At 35.5% G+C, this 23628-nt stretch overlaps 1 protein-coding gene across 3 annotated transcripts in view; it reads right to left on the bottom strand.

Moving 5' to 3' along the window:
* LOC132702439 (titin) overlaps positions 1 to 23628 on the bottom strand; it is a 109473-nt gene that overhangs the window by 25238 nt on the left and 60607 nt on the right. The gene's annotated exons all lie outside the window — the stretch shown is intronic.

Genomic DNA, 23628 nt, shown 5'->3' with positions numbered 1-23628 from the left:
CGCCCGTCTTGCTTGTACGAATCCTATTGTTCCACATTGACGAATGTGGTTAAAAATCAACCGGGAGGGGGTCGTTAAAAAATTCAAACCGGTCGGCCTGCAACACGGTCGTACTTAATTTAAAAAATGACGGTAAAATTTAAAATTTACACGGGATTGTTTGCCGACCATGTAATAACAGCACTGTCGAAATCTCGCGTGCGCTTTTATTGTTTGCCCAAAATAATTAATTGCGTGTATAGAATTTCGGTCGCGGGCATAAAATATGTATACAAAAATCGTGTTTACGGTCGGCGAACGGTCGCGCGCTGGTTAATTGGATTCGGAAAAAATCGTTTTCGATTTGATTTTCGTCAACGTAAACGAGACGCGCGAGTATCTCATCGGAACGATGTTTTTTAAGTTTCCCGAGATTATCCCATTAGGAAGATTTTGATTTAATTCTACTAAATATTCAAGGATCAAAATACAGCTGACCAATTAATTATTGGCCTATGGAAGTAATCAGGAGCTGCAACCATCTATAGACCACCAAATGGTAACATGGATGTTTTTTTTAAACCTAAAAATCATATTGTATACATTGTATACTAAACGGAGACTTTAATACTTCATCTGCTCCTGACTTAATATTTACAAATTACTGCCATAATACACTAACAAATGTATTACCAAATACATTTTCAGACCGTGGTACCGTGTTGTTCAACACGAGCTTAAGCTGAGCTATACTATGAGAAACGCCCTCGTTTCTATGAGGAAAAAACAATGTTAGTGATCTGGTTGGGCGTCTGCAGTGCACCGTTGTACTTTATCAAAAATTTGCAAATGTTCCAACAAGAAATCGTGGGTTTTCGAGTCAGTGAAGAGTTCTTAGCAAACATCTAAAAAATCAAATAGTTTAAGTATAAAAGGCACAAGAAACAGAAATGGATGACTGAAGAAATATTGGACCTTATGGAACAAAGAAGACAACACAAGAATAAAGCAGTAGAATGCAAAAGGCAACAAAGAGTAATAAAACAAAAAATACGAGCGGCTAAGGAGAACTAGATGACGGATAGATGTTCTGAAATGGAACAATTTGAAAAAAAAAAACATGATATGTTCAACATGTACAAGAAAGTTAGGGAAGTGGCTGGCTTATATAACAAAAAGGCTGCTAATACTATAGTGGATAATACAGGAAAAACTATTATTGATGAACAAGAAATCCTTGAGATATGGAGTAAATACGTAACCGAAATGTTTGAAGAAGACAGGCTAAATATACAAGATAATGTAAATCTTAAAATCGGAAGTTCTACATGCTATAAAAACAGCCAAATCCAAGAAAGCAACGGGACCAGACAACAACAGAGCTCTTGAAGATGATCCACGAAGACCACATCAGTGCCTTAACTAAGTTTTTCAACAATGTGTATAATACTGATAAAATACCCGAGGAATGGTTGAAGTCTGATTTTATAGCCCTTCTGAAAAAACAACAGTCGAAGAGATGCGATGAATACAGGTTAATTCGAGTCCAGTCACGGTGCTGAGACTTGGACTCTCAAGACCAATGCTATCAATCGCCTGGAAGCATTCGAGATGTGGTTGCATAGAAGAATGCTCCGAATACCAAGGACAGCTCTGCAGACCAACGAAGCAGTTTTAAATAGAGCAAGTGCCCTCTGTGAGTTATTTAACACAATCAAAATACGAAAAATATCGTACCTGGGGCATGTTCTTAGAGGGGACCGCTACAAAATCCTTCAACTCATAATGAAAGGCAAAATCGAAGGTCGCAGAGGTGTTGGAAAGAAACAAATGTCATGGCTAAAGAACATCCGGGATTGGACCGGAATACGCAGTGCCGAACAACTATTCAGATTAGCCGAAGACCGTGATCAATTTGCCAATGTGATTGCCAACGTTAGGGGGGGGGGGACATGATATGGCACCGAAAGTAGAAGAAAAATGCCAATATGAGAAAAGTAAGCGTAATTAGTTAAATGTTCCGATTTCGGGAGAGCGTTTTTAAAAACATTTATTAACAAAGAAAGCGAAATAAAGTTTTGGTTTTATATAAGATTTTTAATGCAATGCCAGAAAGCCTTTTGCAACAAAATTCTTTACCTCTTAACATTCCCAGAAAATTTAACCAGACATTGCAGCAAATGTATAAAAATGAGAAATATTTAGAATCAAACACAAGTTAAACAGGTCTGATTTTTTTTTCAAAGAAACTTCCACAGATTACTGTAATACTTTTTATAAAACTTCTGGATTCCTCCTGCGTCGGTTTTTGTACTCTCGGATTTTTCGTTGGTAGAATTGATTATATGCAGTTTCAGTCAAGCTCTGAAGAAAGCAACATGATGGTTGGCGAAACGTTAGCCTGGTCTGATTGTTGGAAAATCACCTCATAAAGAAAACTGCCGTTTTCTCATAGTTTTTTTGAAACAAATGATGAAATGATATTTAGCTCTGAAGAAATTTTCTCAGTTTTGCAATTCTTGTTCCGCATCGAAATAGATGTCGATTAATTTATTTTTATTTTTCTTATGTCTTTGTTTATTTTTGGTATTCACGCACCTTCACCCACTTGCGTGCAGTACTGCCGATTGATAGGAGACCGCTTTCTACTGTTAACGAAAAAGGTACAGCTTCCGTTAATTTTCGAGAACAATAATACAGTCCACATTGTTTTAAGCGGGAAAAACAATTAGATCCCGTCGGGTACGGCACATTTCTAGTACTTTTTCCCAATTGAAAATTCTTCATTCAAGGATAATTAAATTTAAAGATCTGTTTAGCGAACTTTTTATTTTGTAAACTAATGTTACAAAAGAACCTGTATCTTCGTATCCGTTCTATCTGCACAATTAGAAATTACTTTTATTTTTGAAAAGCTGATTGGAGCTGAATATTTAATTTAGAATTTCTTACCTTCCTAGAATATCAATTATTTATCCGAAATTTTTATTTGCATCTCTATTCAATTGCCGTGGGAGTTGGTATATGGTTGTTTTATCGTGTGCAAAGTATTTAATAAAAACCGATGGATGCATGATGTAATGTCAGTACCGCACGAGGTTAAATTTCCTAAAGGATGTCTTTTTAAATTTAATCATCAAATCATAAATTAAAAACAATGAACAATTAACACTAGTATTTAGTCAATATTGTTGTCTGATCTATCAAATATATCACTAATACAAAGTCTTAACTATTTATTAAAAAACAAATTCAGGGAAGAAGTTCTGTCCAGTTACCAAGCTTTGGAGTACTCGGAGTTTTCCAAATATGGCCGGCCGTCGTATCATTATTATTATTATTATAAAATTAGTTGTCAATATGAAGTAAATGAAACAAGAAGCAAAACAAACTTGAAGAACCTAGAGATCCAAGATGTCAAGTACCACTCTGAGGCTTACGGGGGAGACCGAAGATTCCAGAATGCTGACCCTACTTTTTCATATAAAAATGTTATTTCATTTCCGCAAGAGCTGGTTTATAATAATAATAATCTTTATTTTCCAAATCGACAAATACAATGTTTGTACAGGAAATTATCAACAAGCAAGAAAAAAGACTAAACTACTCTTCTAATTGTTTTTGTTTCATACTCGCTTATATATTTACGTCTAGTCTAGTATCTACTCTTAGTTAGCTGTTTAGATTAAACACATTTGATTACCGCCAGCCCGGTTCGACTTTTTGTGGCGTTCAAAAAAGGTGTAACTTTTTCTGGCTCCCGTTCACTTTCGCCGCTACCAGGACCGATCAATATAAAACGCGATGTCCTGTAAGGAGTGCAATACATCGCTGTCTTCTCAAAGACAGTGCAGTGGTTGTGACTGGGACTTGCACGCCGACTGTGTGATGCTGTCGAAGGAGGCTGCTTCTTTGTGACGCGCAGCAAATTAAAAAATTTTAGAATATTCTGCGGTAAATGCAGCAAGCAGGAGGACAAGCTTGATCAACTAGTTAAAAAACTTGAGGCAAGAGATAGACAGTTGGATGAGCTGAATAAGAGGTTGGAGAGAATGGAAACAACCTTTAACAGTCGCATAGTGGCTCTCGAGGCTGCGATCGCTAACTGAACTAGTTCTCCTCCCACCCCTGACCTACAGTGGGGATCTTATCTGAAGCGTATGAGCGCCTTAAACGCTCTGGTAATATTATCATCTCAAAACTTCCCGAGTCTGATCCAGAGCAAGATAAGCAATCGGCAACGGAGATTATACATCAGATAACGAATGAAGTTCTAAATCTCTCAGTGTTTTTGTTGGGAGCCCTTCGTCCTGATGGGGAAAGCTCTAGAATCCGACCGCTAAAGGTCGTAGTTGGAAATCCTGAAGTGGTTAAAAAAATCCTAAAACAGAAAATCAAGCTTCTTACTGGACCGTTTAGGAATGTTAAGATATTTGACGACCAAATGCCCTCTCAGCGCGACTTTTTGGAGCAGAAAAGGAATGAACTGAAGGACAGACACGAGAGAGGTGAAAAGCAGTTAACAATCAAATATATTAAAGGTGTGCCTTCAATCGTCAACATCTCGGCCCCAAAAAAGTAAACGTCGTTTCCTTGCCTATTGTCTACACCAATATTTGCTCATTGGGTGCCAAATTTGATCTTGTTGCTTACGTGAGTTCCGTTAAACCTGCCTGTATTCTAATAACCGAAACCTGGTTAAAGCCTTCCATTCCAGATTGCACCATATCTATTCCAGGATATATAATTTATCCTTCCGATCGACCTAGCAGGCGGAGTGGCGGCGCTTGTGTTTACGTTGCTGTCTGCCATTTACCAGTTCTGATTTTAGTTTTTCACTCGCCTGTGTATACAGGCCGAGCGATACTGATAATGATTTTAATCTTCACCTCTTACAATCCATGAACAATTTTGTCACAAATTCCGTCAACCCTGTTATTGCTGGCGATTTTAATTTCCCAAGAATATCCTGGCCTGTTACTTTAAACGACTTTGTCCCCACTTCCATGGAATACATGTTCCTAGATTTGTTGTCAGATTGTAATCTTAGTCAACTTGTTGAAGAACACACGCGTTTCCGAGAGAACGACGCTCCGTCAACTCTTGATCTTGTAATTACTCCGGATCCCAATTTACTTGACAAATTGGAGCTTGATTCCCCAATTGGAAAATCTGATCATGTCGTTATTGAGTTTTGTATTCAAGTCTTATGTTATTCCAAGCAGGTCAATAATCGCAAAATGTTATGCAGGACAAATTATGCAAGATTAGCTGCAGACCTTTCCCACTATACGTGGAACTTTCCTGATAACGACGTTAATGATGCGTGGACATATTTTCTGTCTACTCTGGATTATTACATGGTCACAAGCTCCAAAACTCATTTTGTTAAGTTCAATTCTGAGAAACCTTGGTTAACTGGACATCTGTTCAAACAAATAAATCTTAAGAGAGCACTGTGGCGTAGACTTAAGGCCTTTGGCTCTGCTTCCGTTTATGCTTTGCACAGAAGAGTTTCTAATAGTTTTTACTTGGAGATTAGAGAGGCGAAGTCAGCATTAGAAAATGACCTCCTCAATCGGCCAAAAAGGGTTTTATTCTTATGTCAGGCAACACGTATCGTCTAAGGTATCCCTTCCTGTCGTTAGAGATACATCGGGAGAGGTCTCCTATAACCAGGACTTCATTTCAAATGAATTTGCTTCATATTTTGCTAGTGTCTTTGCTAATGAACGAACTAATCTACCGTCTCACTATGAGGGACCCATAAATTCAGATTCATTAGAAGACATTCACTTTAACCAAGAGGACGTGAAGAAAACTCTTTCTGAGTTAAAAGAATATTCTGCTCCCGGACCTGATGGAATTTCCAGTAAAATCTTAAAAGCGTGTGCGTGTGCTTGCAGAAATCTTTAGACTCTGCCACACTCCCAACCCACTGGTTATCCGCAAATGTAACACCGATTTGTATAAAGGGTGATAAGCTCGATGTTCCAAATTACCGCCCTATAAGCCTAGTGTGTATTATATGTAAGGTTCTTGAACGCCTTATAGTAAATCAGCTGCTACCGTTTTTCATCGACTGACATATTATACCTACATCGCAGCATGGCTTTGTTCGCGGCAGATCTGTCATATCAAATACATTGACATGCTTGAATCACTGGACATTATCTCTTGAGTCAGGTGATCCGGTGGATATTATTTACCTCGACTTCAGCAAGCCATCGACGCTTGTTATTCAAACTTGAAAAGGTTGGAGTTAAGCAACCGGTCATTCAGAGTTCGAATTGGTAACGCTTTTTCACTGTCACAAAACGGGCCTAGTGGTGTTCCCCAGGGATCGGTGCTGGAACCAGTGCTATTCTTAGTGTACACGGTGGATTTGCTATCCAGCATTGATTCTCATATGAGCGCTTATGCTGATGACACTAAATTATTTGGAAATCCTTCAACACATGCGGACGTATTGCAGAGAGACTTGAATATTATTTCCAAGTGGTGTTCATCCTGGCTATTGCCGCTGAATGCTCAAAAGTGCTCTGTGATGCATGCTGGCAAGAACAATCCCGCTTTGAATTATTATATCGATGGAAACTTTGTGTCAAGTGTCGATTCTCAGATGGACATAGGTATGACAGTAACTAACGATCTTGCGTGGTCTGCATATGTATCAAATATTGCAAAGAAAGCAAACTGCGCGTTATTTTTGTTAAAAAAGTCTTTTAAAAATCCTAGTCCTCGCATCGCTTGCAGGCTTTTCACCACTTACATTCGCCTCATCCTGGAATTTGCTTCCCTAGTCTGGAACCCATGGCTATTGCGTGACTGTGATGTTCTGGAAAAAGTGCAACGAGCCGCTACGCGCTGGCCACTTCAGCTTAGACATACACCTACATAAACATGACAGTCTCAAAATACTTAGTCTGTCAATATTAAGTCAGTGTCGGCTGCGAGGGGATCTCATTCAAAAGTATAGGTTTGCGCATGACCAATTTCCATCTGACGTGCCCCTTGTGGTCTTAAGCAATGATGAACGCCTACGTGGTCATCCATTTAAAATAAGGAAGGAACAATTCAGGACTTCACATCGCCTGCATTTTATAAGTAACAGGACTTTCAATTATTGGAACAGTTTACCCCCAGTTGTTATGTGTGCGCCGAATTGGTCTGTATATAAACGTCGCTTGGACAGTGCATTGTTTCACAGCAATAACTAAATGTTTATTATATGTGTTGTGTTACTAACTATCAATGTGCTTAATAGGTTTTCCTCTGCACTTTATTCTTAGTAATAATAATAATAATAAGAATAATAAGATATTCCTTCAATATTTCTTTAAATGCACATAATTTATCATGCATTTTTATTTCTTTCGGTAAAAGGTTAAAAAATCGCATACCACTTTCACTTCGGATTCTATAAGAACTATTAAATGCATTAAACATACATTTCAATCACATGTAGACTGTACATAGTTAAAATATTAAATTCTTTAAAATAGGTTATACATCTTATGACCCTTTTCTGAACCACAAACACATTAGTCTAATAAGTCGACCATCCCCACAAAGTTATACCTTACCTAATTCTACTCTCAACAGGAGCGTAATAAACACTTAATATTTGTGATTCTGTTAAAATATCCTTCAGGGTATGTAATAAATAGATGTCGACTCCCACCCCCGATACCAAAGAAAAGCAATATGAATATTAGATGAAACTTTACATCATTTATGGATCGCAAATCTTCAGTATTTATATGATTATATGATATGGCTTTTGATCTATGATGGAATTTTATAAAATATGTTTTTAGTGAATTAAGGTATAAGTTATTATCATTAAACTATTAGTTCGCCTCACTTCAAACCACGTTACATTTGTCTTCCAGACATGAATCACACCTAACCGTCACAGCTATCGTAAAATTATCAGCAAACTTTTTAAACGCTGTGTTCCCGAAGTGGTCCGAGCGACGCAAACTCTCTAAATCATTAATATATAAGAGGAAAAGTACTGGTCCTAATGCAGAGCCCTGTGGGACGCCCATTGTTAGCATGGATGACTTCGACTTTACTTCAGTGCATACACCATTAGGATAACATATTGATTCCTATAAGATAAAAAGGACTCCGCAAATTACAATGGCGGACAGCTTATGCCATTGCAAGGCACTTTCCATAATATTATGTCCTAACCTACACAATCGAATGTCTGGTACGGACGATATCCCACTTCGAAAACCGAACTCGTTATCGGATAGTATTTTATTGTTTTGAAGATACAATAAAAGTCGTTGCAAATATGCGGACTCAAAAAACTTCGAGAAAACCATGGTGGATGTAACTGGTCTGTAATTATTAATATTTGTCTTACTACCTTTTTTGTGTAATGTTTTGGCTTGAAGGACATTTTACTTCAAAAGAGAGTAAATTTACTAGATGGGTATATAATATAATAATGAATATTAACATGCACTTGATCGAAAAATTCGGGATATCATCGCATCCAGCAGATTGTTCATTTTTAAACTTTTTAATAAGTAAACTCTAAAGCTCCTCTTCAAGGAAAGGCGTTAAAAAGTTGGTATAACATTGGTATAACGTTCTGAAAATTAGTGATTTTTTTTGGGATGGTTTGGGAATGTTTCTGGTTATTTGCAACGGAGCCTCCCTGAAAAAAAAAATGAACATGTCTCATATAATCTGAGGATCGTCATTATTACGCTCAAGTTGAATATTATTAAGTTTTCTTTTTCTATTGATTAGTTCCTTTACCACGTTCCAAGTGGATTTTGTTATAATTTGAGAATTAACAATTTTTTGCTGGTACAAGCTTCTCTTTCTATTCCTTGCTAGCTTATTATACTCGGTTTTAGCCAACCTATACCTGCCTCGTAAATCTTCATATATTTTCTGTTGTTAAAACAAATATTTAAGTTTCCTACGTGACTTTTTTCCATCATAGCATATTCACGATTTTTTATTGCTACACATATAAAATGGACATTTAAAAAAAATGTTTTTTTTAAAGAAACTTCCTGTAATGCTTTTTACAAAACTTCTGGATTCCTCCTGCGTCGGTTTTTGTTTAGTCGACATTGCTCACGTTTCGCCAATTATCCTGTTGGCTTCTTCAGAGCTTGACTGAAACTGGCTCGTATTTTACTCTTTACCTGCTTTAATATTGCTTGAGGGGGGGGAGGGCGCTAATGAGGGGTATAAACACGGTCTCGGATGACTGATTCCCAGGTAGACAGGTAGAGACCTGAGTCGCGCAATCTTAACAGCGACTCAGGGCTCCAGAAGTTTTGTAAAAAGCAAGAAAATATTTCTTAAAATTTGACAAAAACACCGAATAAAAATAGTCAACCGCACAATCAGGATTACATACACATGAAACAGTGCTTGTCCAAGACCTTATGGACTCCTCTGAGAAAGGTCTTTGGGACGTAACTATGTTATTTTGAATTGCATTTGTAGATCATAGTTGAAGTCACCACATAATATAACTTTCCTATTCGGTTTATATACGAAATTGAATATAAAAAAGTTTGATTTACGACTACAAGAATGATAAATTAAAAGTAAGTAAAACAGTTAGTAAATCATTCATCTTTATTTGTTTATCACTTCCTTCAGATGTTTTGTTTTGAAGGCCATTTGCCCCACGCGAACTCTCGTTTCGCGGAGCGAATTTTTGGGATTCTTTTTGCTGCTGCGAGAAGGCTTTCAATTGAGAGACTGATATCGACGTTGCCACCTCCGCACGTAGACATTTTAGGTATATTGTTGTAACCAACCACTTGGAAGATTAAGTACTTAATTAGCTTGTCCGGTTCGCGCGATTGTCGGCTCCGATGAAATAAGAAACGTATAAAAAAGCATTCAGGAAAGAAAGTAGACACTTATTACATTAATACTTGGATGTAAATTAAAACAATTCGTGACTCACGTAATTGAATGATTTTTTCTATTTATTTTTCCTGGTGCGAACGAGAATTGCTTTTTATAATTGTTCAAATCGTCGATATTGGTGGAGCATCATTAAATTTTGGATGGGTCACATTTGATCAAGTTTAATAAATCCAGTTTTCAAATATTACGGCTTGCTTGCTTACTGCACTTGTACATATATTATGATATACAGATTATATTGGGTTTAACAAAACAAGATTATACAAGGTTTTACAAGATTAACAAGTATTATAAATATTTTCTTCGGTAAGAATATGGTTTTCGGAATTAGCACATTTTTTTAAAATTAAATCTACAACACTGGAGTGAGAGAAGAATTTTGTGACCTAATGCTCCATCAGCTAACCAGTCACACACACATGCTCGTTGCTTGTTGTTAACTTTTCATTTTTGTTTTGTTTGAAGGCCACTGTGGACAAAACTTTCCAATGCACAGCTTCTTTGGGTTTCGTCATTAACAAACTTCGTAGTGTAGTGCTGTGTGTACTTGTCGTAAACTTTCCGCCTAAGTCTTTGTCGTCTTATCAATAATACCTGCTTACGAGGCTTCAGTTAGAACAGAACGCCTCTGGTGTTCTGGTGAATTTTTACTTTATTGGTTTAATGTTGTGGTATCGATCCAACTAGTTCATTTACAAATGATATACTATCGAGTTACCAAACTTATAATTAAATTTAACGCCGAAACGAGTACCAATAATTAACCAATTAGACATAATTAAAACGGAAAACACAAGCGAAAAAATAATTACGCATTAAATTTCGATATGGAAACGAGATTAATGCCGCCAGAGTTGGCATATAATCTCGGATAATTTAAAGGAAATTTCGTTTAATCTCGATGAGATCTGTTCGAATTGTCAAAATAATACTTTACAATTGCGAAAACGGAAAAATGGCTTTTAGATAAATCGCTATTGCGTCTGACAAGAGCACTTTCTACTACAATTTGCGTGTTCGCCAAGCGTTACGCTATCGACCACCGTCTAATAAGCCGTAAGTGAGGTCTTAACGCTGCCAATTGTTTTCTCCCGATTTTTCTTTGCTCGGCGATTTGTTTTTACCTATTAAATAAATTGACAGTGAAAAATGCGCTTTGAAATGACCGGTTTTGTGGATTGTTGGATCGTTAATACCAATGTTGAGAGACCATTCCAACATTCTAATTATAATGTAATAATTTATTATTATTATTTTTACTATTATTAATTTATTTATTTGTTACATCGTACCAGTGGACAATTAAGAAGGGCAGTCGGTCCAATTTCGAAAAGTAATTATAAAGACTTATGGTGATAAAACTAACCAAGGATAATACGAGCCCTAACAACTAAATGTTCGGACGATGTAAAAAATGATAAAAAAGACATTTTTATACTATTTAATTTTTTTTTTGCTTTGTCAATTGAACAATCAATTTACGAATTATTTTTTATTTCGCATGAATTACATAGCAAAATAACGGAAACACCAAATTTGCTGACAAATAAATATTCGGACGCGAATGTTTATTGACCAAGCAATCAATGCCACCCATGCATTGATGGTAAAATGTAATGTGTAAGTTTGTATAATAGTTTATATGAAAATGACGAGTGGTGTTGCAACAAACAAAAAAGTGCGAGAAAAAAAATATCTCAGTACTGCAGAGGTAAATCAATGCAAAAAATTTCAAATGACTTGAGTATTGCAAAATAAACAGTCGGTGACATTATAAAAAAGTATGGAGAGACAACTAGTGTTAGCATTCGTGGTAAAAGTTCAGGCCGACCCCGTAAATTCAGTGAAAGAGATCGTCGTATTCTGGTCAAGATTTGTAAAACTAGCAGACGAAGCGTCTTACGACAAATTCAAACCCAATGGAATCACGATTCAAACTTAAATGTCTCCAGGGAATGTTGTAGACAATGGATGCATAAGTGTGGTTTGAGTTTTTATTAGGTAAGTTTACTATTTTTCCTGTTTCAATATAAAAATTATTAATATTCCATGATCTACTTTGATTAAAGGCAAAGGAAAAACGATTATTAACGTCTATTCAGAAGAAAAAACGTTTGGATTGGCAAAATCTAAAATATCCTGGACAACGGAAACATGGAGTAACGTTATCTTCAGCGACGAATCAAAATTTGATGTGTGTGGAGGCGATTTTCGAAAAAGGGTGATTCGTACAAAATCACAAAGATTTCTAAAGCGCACGGTAAAATTTCCCCAGGGTGTTATGATATGGGGGTGTATGAGTGGTAAAGGGGTTGGCAACTACGAGTTTATTGATGGTACTGTAAATGCAGAAAAATAGCAACAAATTTTATCAAGAAGTTTGATTCCATCAATAGAACGAACTTTTGGAAATGAAAATTTTATATTTCAACAACGACATGGTGCGTCCTGCCATACTGCGAAAACAAAAAAAAGTGGTTTGGGGACCATAATATGAAAGTTTTATCGTGGCCATCAAGTAGCCCCGACTTAAATATTATTGAAACTTTATGGCATCGGATGAAAAAGACTTTGCGTAACAATCCTCAGCGTACAGTTCCAGGATTAAAGGCAAAAATCACCGAAATTTGGAACACTTTCACCCCCGAATATTGCAAGACTTTGGTAGATTCCATGCCAAAACGCTTAAAAGCTGTTATTTCCGCGAAAGGTGATGTTACTTCTTATTAATGTTCGATTTAAAGTAAAAGATTTAAATGCGCCCGAATATTTATTTGTCAGCAAATTCGGTATATTTTTGATATTTTGTTATGTAATTTATGTGAAATAAAAAAATAATTCATTATGATAGCATTTTTTTCAATCGAAAAGGCAAAAAAATCAAATTAAATAAGTATAAATATGCTTTCTTATTATTTCGTACATCCTCCGAAGAATTAGTTGTTAGGGCTCGTACTTATAATTATTATTTAAATTCTAGAACGGCCGCCGAGGGCGCAATCGTTTTATTGAATTTGAGCAAATGATCCCTGATTTAAAGCTATCAATAAGTTAGGAATTACTGAACGCCCGGTTCAAAAGGAATTTGCTCAAGAAAAGACAATATTTACTATGTTGCTCAACCTCCTACTGGTGTCCCAAAAATTGGTAATAAAGTTAACGTACGCTGGATGAGGTTCAACAGTTCCTTGGCCTGCAAGGTCACCCGACTTTAATGACAGATTCCTGTTTACAGGGAAAACTGATAACTTTAGTTTATGCAGAACGTATTCTAATTCTATAAAATAAAATAAAAATTAATAAAAATTGATAAAATAAATAATCACGGGATTTCTTTTAAATGGTCCTTAAAATTTTAAATGCTTGTAGCTCAGTTATAATTATGTTCCGGGTATATGTTCATTTGACATTTTTAAATTGAAATCACTCCGGAAACACACTGCCAAGCTATGGCAGTCATGTCGCGGGACACCCTGTATTTAACGTTTCCCAATTTTAATTATCACGTACAGTTCCCTTTTTGCAAAAATTTACTCAAAAACTAATAGTTTTTTCAACAACAATTTAGTTTTCGGTACATTTTGCAAAACAGCAAGGTTACATTCACTGAGCAATATGTAATGTGACCATCACAATTGGTAAATGTCAAGTTACCGTCAATGTTTAAAATCCACGCTCCCAAACCCGTTACTAAAGTACCGGAAACGCCTCAAACGTGAAATTTAAAAGTGACACCTGACGCCTAATCAGCACATAATTGGGTATAAATTTAAATTACATTTTACTTTTCAAAAACCCGTATAGTCTATTTCAGAAAAGTGTAGAGTAATAAAATGGAAAATCTTTATCGAAAAATATGGATTTTGCATAATCGTAAAGCACATTTATTTAAATCCTGGAGAAGTATAAAGTCGTACCCATGAGAACAGAAGAAAATTTATGAAACGCGGATTTATGAAGGTTATAACTAAAGATCATAATGAAAAAAGGTGTTAACTCACTTTTTTAAAAATATTTGATTTTATTTGCAAAAAGGTGTTAACTCCGTTTTTTGTGTGTTAGTAAATCTTTCGAGTCATAGATGGCGCTCAATTCTCGTAGACGGGTAATCTTAAAAGTGTTATCTCTACCGAACAAATAATTTCATCTTGTTAAAACGTGTTTAAAATAGTATTATGTTTTATATACTTACTTACATACGCTATAATCATTTCCAATGTGTCCGCCGGTTGGATGATTGCGAAAACTGTGAATTTTTAATAAAATTTTGTAGATGCGAGATAGAACATAGAAAAAATTTGGCAATCTCGCTGGGCAAGTAGATGTTGTAAGTGATTATTTTTACGATGAACTACCCGATCCATTTGAATATTCAGGCTCTGAATATTTTCCGTTACAAGAAGGTTTGTCAAGGGTTAATGTTTTTTATAATATACTACCACTAATACTACTAATATATATATATATATATATATATATATATATATATATATATATATATATATATATATATATATATATATATATATATATATATATATATATATATATATATATATATATATATTATCAAACAATCAATATATACAATCTATGCAAAAACCGACATTCCCTAAGAAAACTTCAGCAGATACCAGCCAGCCAGTGAACCAGTTCCAGGAACTAGTGGTATCCAGACTAATCTATCTATCTATCCAAGAATATATCGAAGAATACTATGCGTTAGAAGCCAATGAAAAAAACTCTTACCTTTTTGGAGTTTTGGATCCATTCTCAATCACATTTCTGAAGAACAGCGACATTCTGTAGCCGAGCACATTAAATCTTTTCCCTCCGAGATGTCCCATTATTCAAGACATAAAAATCCAAATCGAATGTTTCTTTCACCCTGGTTATCCATTAGAAAGATGTATAAGTTATACATAGAAGAGTTAGCAGCCCAACATTATGTTCCTGTTTCTCTTGCCACATAACAGAAATATTTTTGTAAATGATTTTAATTTTGGCTTTGGTTCTCCCAAAACCAATACTTGTAAAATATGTGATGCGGAAGAGAATGCAGAGCATGTTGCCAAATTTAAAAAAACTTTTGAACAACAAAAATTAAAAATCCTTTATATTATTTTCGATTTACAGAAAATACTTCCTTTGCCAAAAATTTTAACTGGTAAAGGTAAAGCTTTTTACTTGCGACAAGTATGGCTCTATAATCTAGGAGTTCATTCAGTTTCAACACAGCAAAAGAACGGTCAAGGGTGTTGTCATATTTGGACCGAAGATGAAGGATCTCGAGGACCTGAGGAAATAGGTAGTTCAATATTAGCATTCCTCAAAAATATTAAAGAAGTAAATAAAAGTTTTGATCACCTAATAGCATGGACTCTGCAGGAGGTCAGAACAAAAACTTTTTCATGGTGTGTTTATGGCATTATTTGATAAAATCTGGCAGATTTAAGAAACTTGATCACAAGTTTTCTGAAGTGGGACATACTTTTATGGACTCTGACAGAGATTTTGCTACTGTAGAAAAGGCGATTAGGAAATATCAAAATATGTACTCTGTTGATCAATACCTGTCAATCATGACTGAAGCAAGAAGAACGATGCCCTTTAATATAACAAGGATGGTCGATAAGTTTACTGATATTAAGGAATTGCCACGAAAAAAAAAAGATGAAAATGAAAAAGTTTTATTTAGGGAAGTTCGGTGGCTTCCAGTCGAAGAATTTGGGATAACCAAATATAAATATTCGTTCGATTCGGCTGAGGATTGGAAAAGTGTTGTAATACTGAAAAACAGAAAGGTCTGAACCGGAAACTAACACTTTGTTAGTAAACATTAATAAATCCAAAGTTAAAATAAAGTAAAAAATATGACATATCCAGGAACAGATTCCTTTCATCCCAGAAAACCTCAGAGGTTTCTATTATAATTTGAAACGAGGAGAAAATTAAATTAATTTTTTTTTATAAAAAGGGTCATTGACTCCAAGAATGTTGCTAAATAAATAGTTTTTGTAGAGCATCTCATCTTTTCCATTTTTTTTGGCATTACAAATATATTTCTTCCAAAGTTGACCTACTACAATATTTTTCAATGTATTTTTATACATTATAACATCTACAAATGTTTAAAATTAGGTCACATGAAAAGTTCCAGGCGATAAACTTTAGCTCAATTTATTTCAAAACTAAAAAAGTGAGTTAACACCTTTTTGCATTATGGTCATCAATTACTGTACCCAAAATGTGGCAAGCCGTAAATATAAATAGCGCTGGCTAATCGTTTATGGAAGGCCTGTCAACTTGTACCCTAAGGACAAGGGAAGAAGATTTTTGCAGGTTTGATAACCATTCAGTCGTGCTAGACAAGATGGCGACAGAAATTCGGATGTTTTCGAAGACTATTTTGTCGAGACGGTAAACATTTTCCGGCTTATTTAGTTATATTTTAGAAGGTGATATTAAATTTACATTTAACTGATAATGCTCCTCGCGTATTCATTGGCTTTGTTGTTTGCCTTTGGAGTTATTTTTAATATTACAATTCTTTTTTGTGTACTTCTACGTAATTCTGTGATTATTTTTGTTGTTTCCCATTCGTGTTACTCAATAATTGGTCGCCTTCAAGCAGTGTGTTGAGCAACCTTGCTTCTAAAAATAAATAAATAAATACATAAGGAAAGTTATCATTCACGACACTTTGGAGACAACAATAAATTATCGAGTACAAAAAATATTGAATTTGAAGATAATTTAATAAAGAAGCAACTAACTAACAATTAAACAGTTAACAAATTTACAAAAACATCGTTTTATGAAATACGTCGTGGAAGATATGGAGGAACACATATTGTAACCATGCTGTGCACACCACAATATGATTGCGAATTAAATCTTATATGCGGTGTTCTGTAGCAGGCTGCAGTGCAGATAACGCCTTAAAACATTTTTTGAGTGATTTGATGCTTTTTCGGTTCCCTAATGACGGAAACATTCAACAAACGGGCAGACCCAATTAAAGTAAGAACTGCCAGAGTCTGTTCTATACATTTTGATAAATCTTCTTCTTCTTTTGATGTTATATTTCTTTTTTTATGTCGTTTTAAATAAGAGTATTTGATTTTAACACTTTGATATTTAAGTTTTGGAGAAAAGGGTATTTCAAAAATAATATAAGTTAAATATATCTGACTCAAAACCTATTTCTGAGTTATGAAATGGTATATTATGAAACAAATGTGGTAAACAGCATTTGAAACACGAGTTTATTTGGCACGAACGGAGCGAGTGTTTAATATCGAGTGACTTAAACAGTTTTCCAAACGTGTTGCACCATCTGGAATGGAATAGCTATATTCTTCTCCCATTCATCTGAATTCTTTGCGATCGCCCATTAAATTTACTGTTGAGAAACAGTTGGTTTCTAGATGTCCTAGTAAGTAAAATAATGGCTTTATCAGCACATATGGGAAACATACACGTACAGGACAGTATTTAAATTTCGAGTCTAACCATTTTGAAGTAACCAAGGCAGGAATCATCCAAACACTGCAAACGAGCAATGACAATATGCAGTGAGGAAGCATCACTCGATGAAGAATTAAGCGGTATTAAAAGGGATTTGCTTCATAATGGCAACATTAAAAATGTGTTGACAAAACCATCAAACTTGAAATTAAAGATCACAAATTTTCCACAAAATTTGTGGTTTGATCAAGATTTCTCCGACGAAAGACTCTATAAAATTGATGATTTTAACTTGAAACTTTATGCCTTGTCTCAGCGTTCTCTCCCCGACTGAAGAAACTAATTGAAGTCGAAACAAGTCATCCGAAAACGTACTTGACTGGTTTTCTAGTCATGAAAACGTTTCATTTTGTGCGCTGTCTTTTCTTTTTGCCGTTTGCTTTTGGCTTTTGCATATACCTTTGCACTAGTGAAAAAAAATAATACAAAGTTAATACTGTATTCCGGCCCCGGACGACTTTAAGGAGCATACTACAAGAATAAAGCCAGAAACATCTACTAACGAGAAAGAGTGTATCTACCAAATATCCTGTAAATGTGGAGAGTTATATATTAGAGATACACAAAGACCTTTAAACGTTAGAGTTAAAGAATATAACAAACAGACAATCAGGGGTGAAATGCAGGGTAAGCGGTATTCGTTAAAAGCAATGGAAATATCTTTAGCAATGCATGCATGAAAATACCTACAATCTGGCAAACTTTAATAGAGCATACCAATACTGGGCGTCCTAGCAGGACAACCTCACGCTTGACTGCATCCACCTCCGTCATGGTAGATACCAAACTATATAAGCCTCGTAGCCTTAGAATGAAAATTAGCCTGCACTTGATAACACAAAATAAATAAATAAATAATAATAATAATAATAACAGTAATAAAGAATCTTTATTTTTCATAGTTCAACGAAAAGATTATAGTTGAGTAAATGAAGACCGCCCTTCCAACTAAGCTGCTCTAATAAAACCCCAACAGTGCCAAACATTATTAAGAAAAGAAAAAGTCTTACAAGCTACAAATGTTAACTAAATACTTATTTTTATACAAAAAAAATGGCAGGCAGTTAATGTAGGAAGAAATATAACCTAAAGGAAAAGAAAATTACGCATAAAAACCTTTATGATGTGTTATATTCGGTCTCTGCATTGCATTATATATGATTGAAGTTTTCATCAGCTGTAAGTTCCGAGGTGCTGAGAAGCCTTATTGTTGAGCTTTTAATAGCAGTTTGTTCCGTTGGAAAAGAGCTGTGCTGTTTCAGGGAACAGAAAATAAATCTCTGCCGCGTATATTCTTCGTGTAAATATCCGAAGAGCGAACGAGCATATAAATATTTCGGCTCCATGAGGATAATCGTTTTGTGAACTATAAGTAAGAGCTGTGACTGAAAACGCGCTTCCAAGTTTTACGCAAATTACAGGAAAATCTCGGCAGGCATTTTGAAGCAGGTGCAAACCCATTTTGTCCATCTGCCTCAGAGCAGGCCAACAAACACTGGAAGCATAGGATAAGTTAGATAAGATAAGTGAGTCAGCCAGTTTCAGTTTAACGGGAGTGGTCAATATGTCTGTGAAAATAAAGTGTCCGAGGTTTTGCAATGGACTTTTGAATTAATGAGGAAACGTGGGTATCAAATCATAAGCTGCTATCTAGAAATAAACCAATATTTTTGCAGCTGTTGAGTATCATGCGCCTAGTGGTGAGAAAAGCAATAATTAGTTATTGAAGTCTGAGGTATAGATAGAGAACATCAGGGAACTAATAATACTACCTTGAGCGACACCTTTGTTGACATTGATCCGATAGATGAGTAGTAGATGAGTAATTGTTGTTAAAATATACTCCTTTGAGATCTTCTTCGAAGTAATTTTCAGAAAAATGTATGGCGTTATCACTAAAGCCAAAGTGCTTGAGTTTAACGTGGTTTAGGGTGTCAAAAGCGTTACTGTAATGCAACAGTACCAAGCAGGTATAACTTCCCCTATCGGTGGCTCGTAATATATCATTACTAATGCTGTGGTTGCTTCTAATGCCGGAATGAGTAGAAGATGTTGTTTCTGTTAATAAAATCTCTGAGCTGGTCATCAATAATAAAATAAGGAATAATTGAAGTTCGACAATTTCTCAGTATTTTTTCTGAATCATTATCTAACACCTTCAAGCAAACGTTAGAATATGGGCGAGTGTGTTTAACGAAATATATAATAATAAAAATAAGAACAATTGGTTCAGGTCAACCTTCATTACAACTCCCAAATCACCTGCACCAAAGTAGTAATAACAGACTGATTAAGCTTAATCAACATCCTATTAAAAACTTTCCTCTGAATCCTGTGGAACCCGGGAGGCTTTGTTTGGGATAAATATTCTTCTTCAGAAATGCCGTGATGAACACGATGGCGTTCTTGCTTGTGTGTGCTCCACTCTAAGCTAATGGGTATGTTGCGTCACACTCAGAAGACACAGAGTGCGGAGTTAAGTTTAATGGCACCTTATTGAATACTATTAAAAATCGGTATAGTTGGTCTAGAGTTCGGACTCAATATAAATGTTAAAAAACAAACAAGTTTGTGATATTTACCCGAAATTGCTGCCAAGACGAACAGTTAAGTCTTGACGGGAGAATAAAAGTAAGTTTAAATATTTGGGTATTAAAATAACAGATATCTTAGACCCAGAAGTTGAAATAAGGTGTCCAATCGAAAATGCAAGAACAAATTTTCAAAGAATGAGAACACTGTGTTTCGACGATTACCTTATTTCCATTTGGTCAGTTGTTATATACGAGATGGAATGGTGGACCTTAAAGGTCAGCTAATTATGAAAGAAAAAGTAGAAGGGAATGGACGGGCATCTAGAAGTCCGCAGACCAATTCAGGGTTGCAGAAGACGACCGAAGAAAAATAACCCTGGTGGTATTACCCGAATTCAATGAAATTGGTTTAAATATTCCCTTTGCTTGCCTAATCAGGCTTTACTACTTTACAAAATTCTGAAATAGTAATTACTTTCTAATACAGATAATGAAATGCCAATTTTGTATATCTCGTGTTCTCCGAACTCCTACTCGTCGCGAATTCGCAATGGCGATTTATTCGTCGACGGGTAAATCGAGACCCACTCCCGAGCGCCCGGAGAGGTAAAATAAGAGAAGTTTTAACTGGCCCCGGCGTCTTGTTAACGGCAGGCAACAAATCGATCACCCGCCTCGAACCAAACCGATCGCTTTATTAATGTTGATTGTTTATTGTGAGCAACTGTCCCGTGCGTTCGGTTCGGGGGAAACCGGCGATAATAATTAAGGTGTCAGCTTTAGGAATTTGAGGTTAAACGAACGGTTTCGGGGCTGGCGCGTGGTTAGTTCGACGTTTTGCGGACGGTTAATATTAAGACGCGAGCGCCCCCGAACCCGGTCGGTGTTATCGACAGTTAAAATGTTTCGAAATAATTTGCCGGGGTCATTAAATTTGGTAGTAGCACGAAAATGGAATTATAGACAATACTTCTGGAAAAAATTGAAATTTTAACTCACGTTTGTGGATTCCGACGCATGCAAAAGTGCATTAATTTTTTCTAAATATATTTTCTAAAACTATAAAACCAATTTAGCAATGGTATGGTCCGGGCTAAACGAAAAGGAAAAATTATTTTGAAGTTTTTTTATTTTTAAAAATTCAGTCTTGATTTCCCACAGAATAATAAGTAGCTCTAGAACGTTGGCGTTTTCTCAAATATATTGATTTCAGAAACACCGTTATTTTTCGTCCGTTTCATAAAAGAAAAACCATCTCTCCGTCTCGATGCTAAATAAATTGAAAAAACTGTATATAATTTTTTACTTAAATAAGGACTTAAAGTTGCTGCAAATGAATTGTGCGATTTAGCAAAGTACCCCTGCCTTCTGTGAAAATAATATGTGTATGTAAATATAATATGAAATCCCATTACAACGGAGAGGAAATGTAAAGATTCGAGTTTACATATACAGGGTAAGTCATTAGTGAGTCGTCAATGACGAAACTAAAGTGACCTATAGATGTTTTATTCCGACGGCTGTTGTTTTGGATGAGTTACATGGACTTACCGTTCGGAATGAAATTGAGTTCCTATTCACGGTTTTTACGTTACGTGTGCGAATTTTAACTAACGTGCTTTTTAAAGATTTTTGGCGACCGCCCGCGGGGAATTTCTCGTTCAAACATTAAAAATATTTCTTTTTCTCCTGCACATAATTGCTTGTGCGGGCTTAGTGAAATCTGCACCTTCGAAGGGTAGTGAACGACCGGTGGTGTATTAAAGTAAAATAAGCGTAAAATAACAAAAAAAAATAATCTAAATAAGCCATAAAAGCGGTCTATGAAAACAATGGAATTATTGGATTTCGAGTTTAATATTGTTGTTAACAATTTTAACCGTCTACACAAATCCTGCGATCTAGTGTATTCTTAACTTTATAATGTATATTTATTACATAGCTATTACTTACGGTACTTGTTCGATTTTAAAAGTGCATACTGTATAGAATATGTGGTCAATAAACGATATCTATTTTTCTATCTAATAAAAATTCCTGTCAACTTACTACTTACCATTACTATTGGTTACCATTGTTATTAAACACACTTTTCATTTTATACATTCATTTATAACGAAAACAAAAACTTTTATGTTTAAATGCAGAATCAGGTAACTTCTAAATAGTTACCTACTCTTATTAAACTCCACACTACACGTTATCTCAAAACGTCAAATCGAAAGCTGATATTTTATTTTTGTCTGCTGTATTGTGAGCTATATGCGAATAACGCTCGGATGAATGCCTAGTTTTTAAGTAAAAAAATAAAAATAATTAAAATATCTCTAGGTATTTCGACACTTTTAATGGCAATTATTTTTCAATTATCCCAACGCTAGTAGAAACTGAGGTCGATAGTTTTCTTTTTACGATCAAAAGAGTTGAAGAATTTACATTCGAAAAAATAATCGTCTCAATTACGCGCTCGATGAAAAGTTTAATTTCTCGTTCGATTTTATATCGGGTGTTGATGGTTCCCGTGCCGGCACTCCGATACCAATCGAAACGTCATTAACTGGTGTTTGTTCCGGTTACGACATATGGACGACGCGACCGCCGTTGTCCGACATTCTCGGATTATCCGAAAACGACGGGTCAAGCGTCTTCATTCATTCATGGGCGATTTATCAATTTAATTGACTTTTAGTTGGAGGTCAGGCGACGGTCGTATAGAGACGAAATCGCCAATGCCTTTGCAATTTTTTAGGTCGTACGTTATAATGGAAACCGTATTTTTGCGGACCCGCGAGAACCGCAACAGGCTTATGCACCAATCATTTGAAATTTTAATATTAAAGAGAATATTTTTATTGTCCATAATTCTCATTGTAAGACTCACATCTAAGCCGCCATAAAGCTATGGAATCTAGACAAATATTTTTTGAGGTGAAAAATCAGTAATTAAAAAATGGATGGAAAGAGGTGGAGAGACATGGTACAACAAATACATTGCAAGGAAGCCGAATTTACAGTATACCTGATAAGCTACGACCGAACGGCCGTATGAATAATGTGTATTGACAGGCCACTGAAGACGGAAGCCAAATGGAAGTGGAAGAAAATTCTAAATGGGCAGTGCGTTTTCATCTGCTGGACGTAACCAAACTAGAAGCAATGAAGCTACTCTCAAAGCTATAAAATCTAATTAGAGAGACGAACCTAGATAAAGTCTATAGCTATTGAGATCGCAGCGAGGTACAGACTAATTGCTAACTCTCCCAAAACTTGAACATCTACACAAAGTTTTGACAGCTTTAAACATCACAAGTTAAACGTTGGTAGTTTAATCCCTGAAATGTGATGTTATACGTACGTCACAAACTGTCATCGCCAGTAATAGCGAAATGAGCGTGTACTCTAGTTTATCCAGTTTCGAAAACTTAAAATTAGCAACTATTCATTAAATATCGAACTAACAAATTTTGTATGTAATGCTGAGGTCTAAGTGAATGCCACATTCCGTCACTTATAGGTATTGTGTTGAAATTGTTCAAAGAAACTTGCACACAGACCGGTCATTCTGGCAAAAATATCTTAATTCCCTTGTTTACAGAGCCGTAAAACACCTTACCTCTGCTCTTTCCTCTAATAATTTCCACATTAAAGATATTAAGCGTTCCAT

Source organism: Cylas formicarius, unplaced genomic scaffold (genome assembly GCF_029955315.1).
Source record: "Cylas formicarius isolate icCylForm1 unplaced genomic scaffold, icCylForm1.1 PGA_scaffold_5__7_contigs__length_24384050, whole genome shotgun sequence".
Taxonomy (NCBI): domain Eukaryota; kingdom Metazoa; phylum Arthropoda; class Insecta; order Coleoptera; family Brentidae; genus Cylas; species Cylas formicarius.
This window is presented reverse-complemented; position numbering and strand designations above follow the sequence as displayed.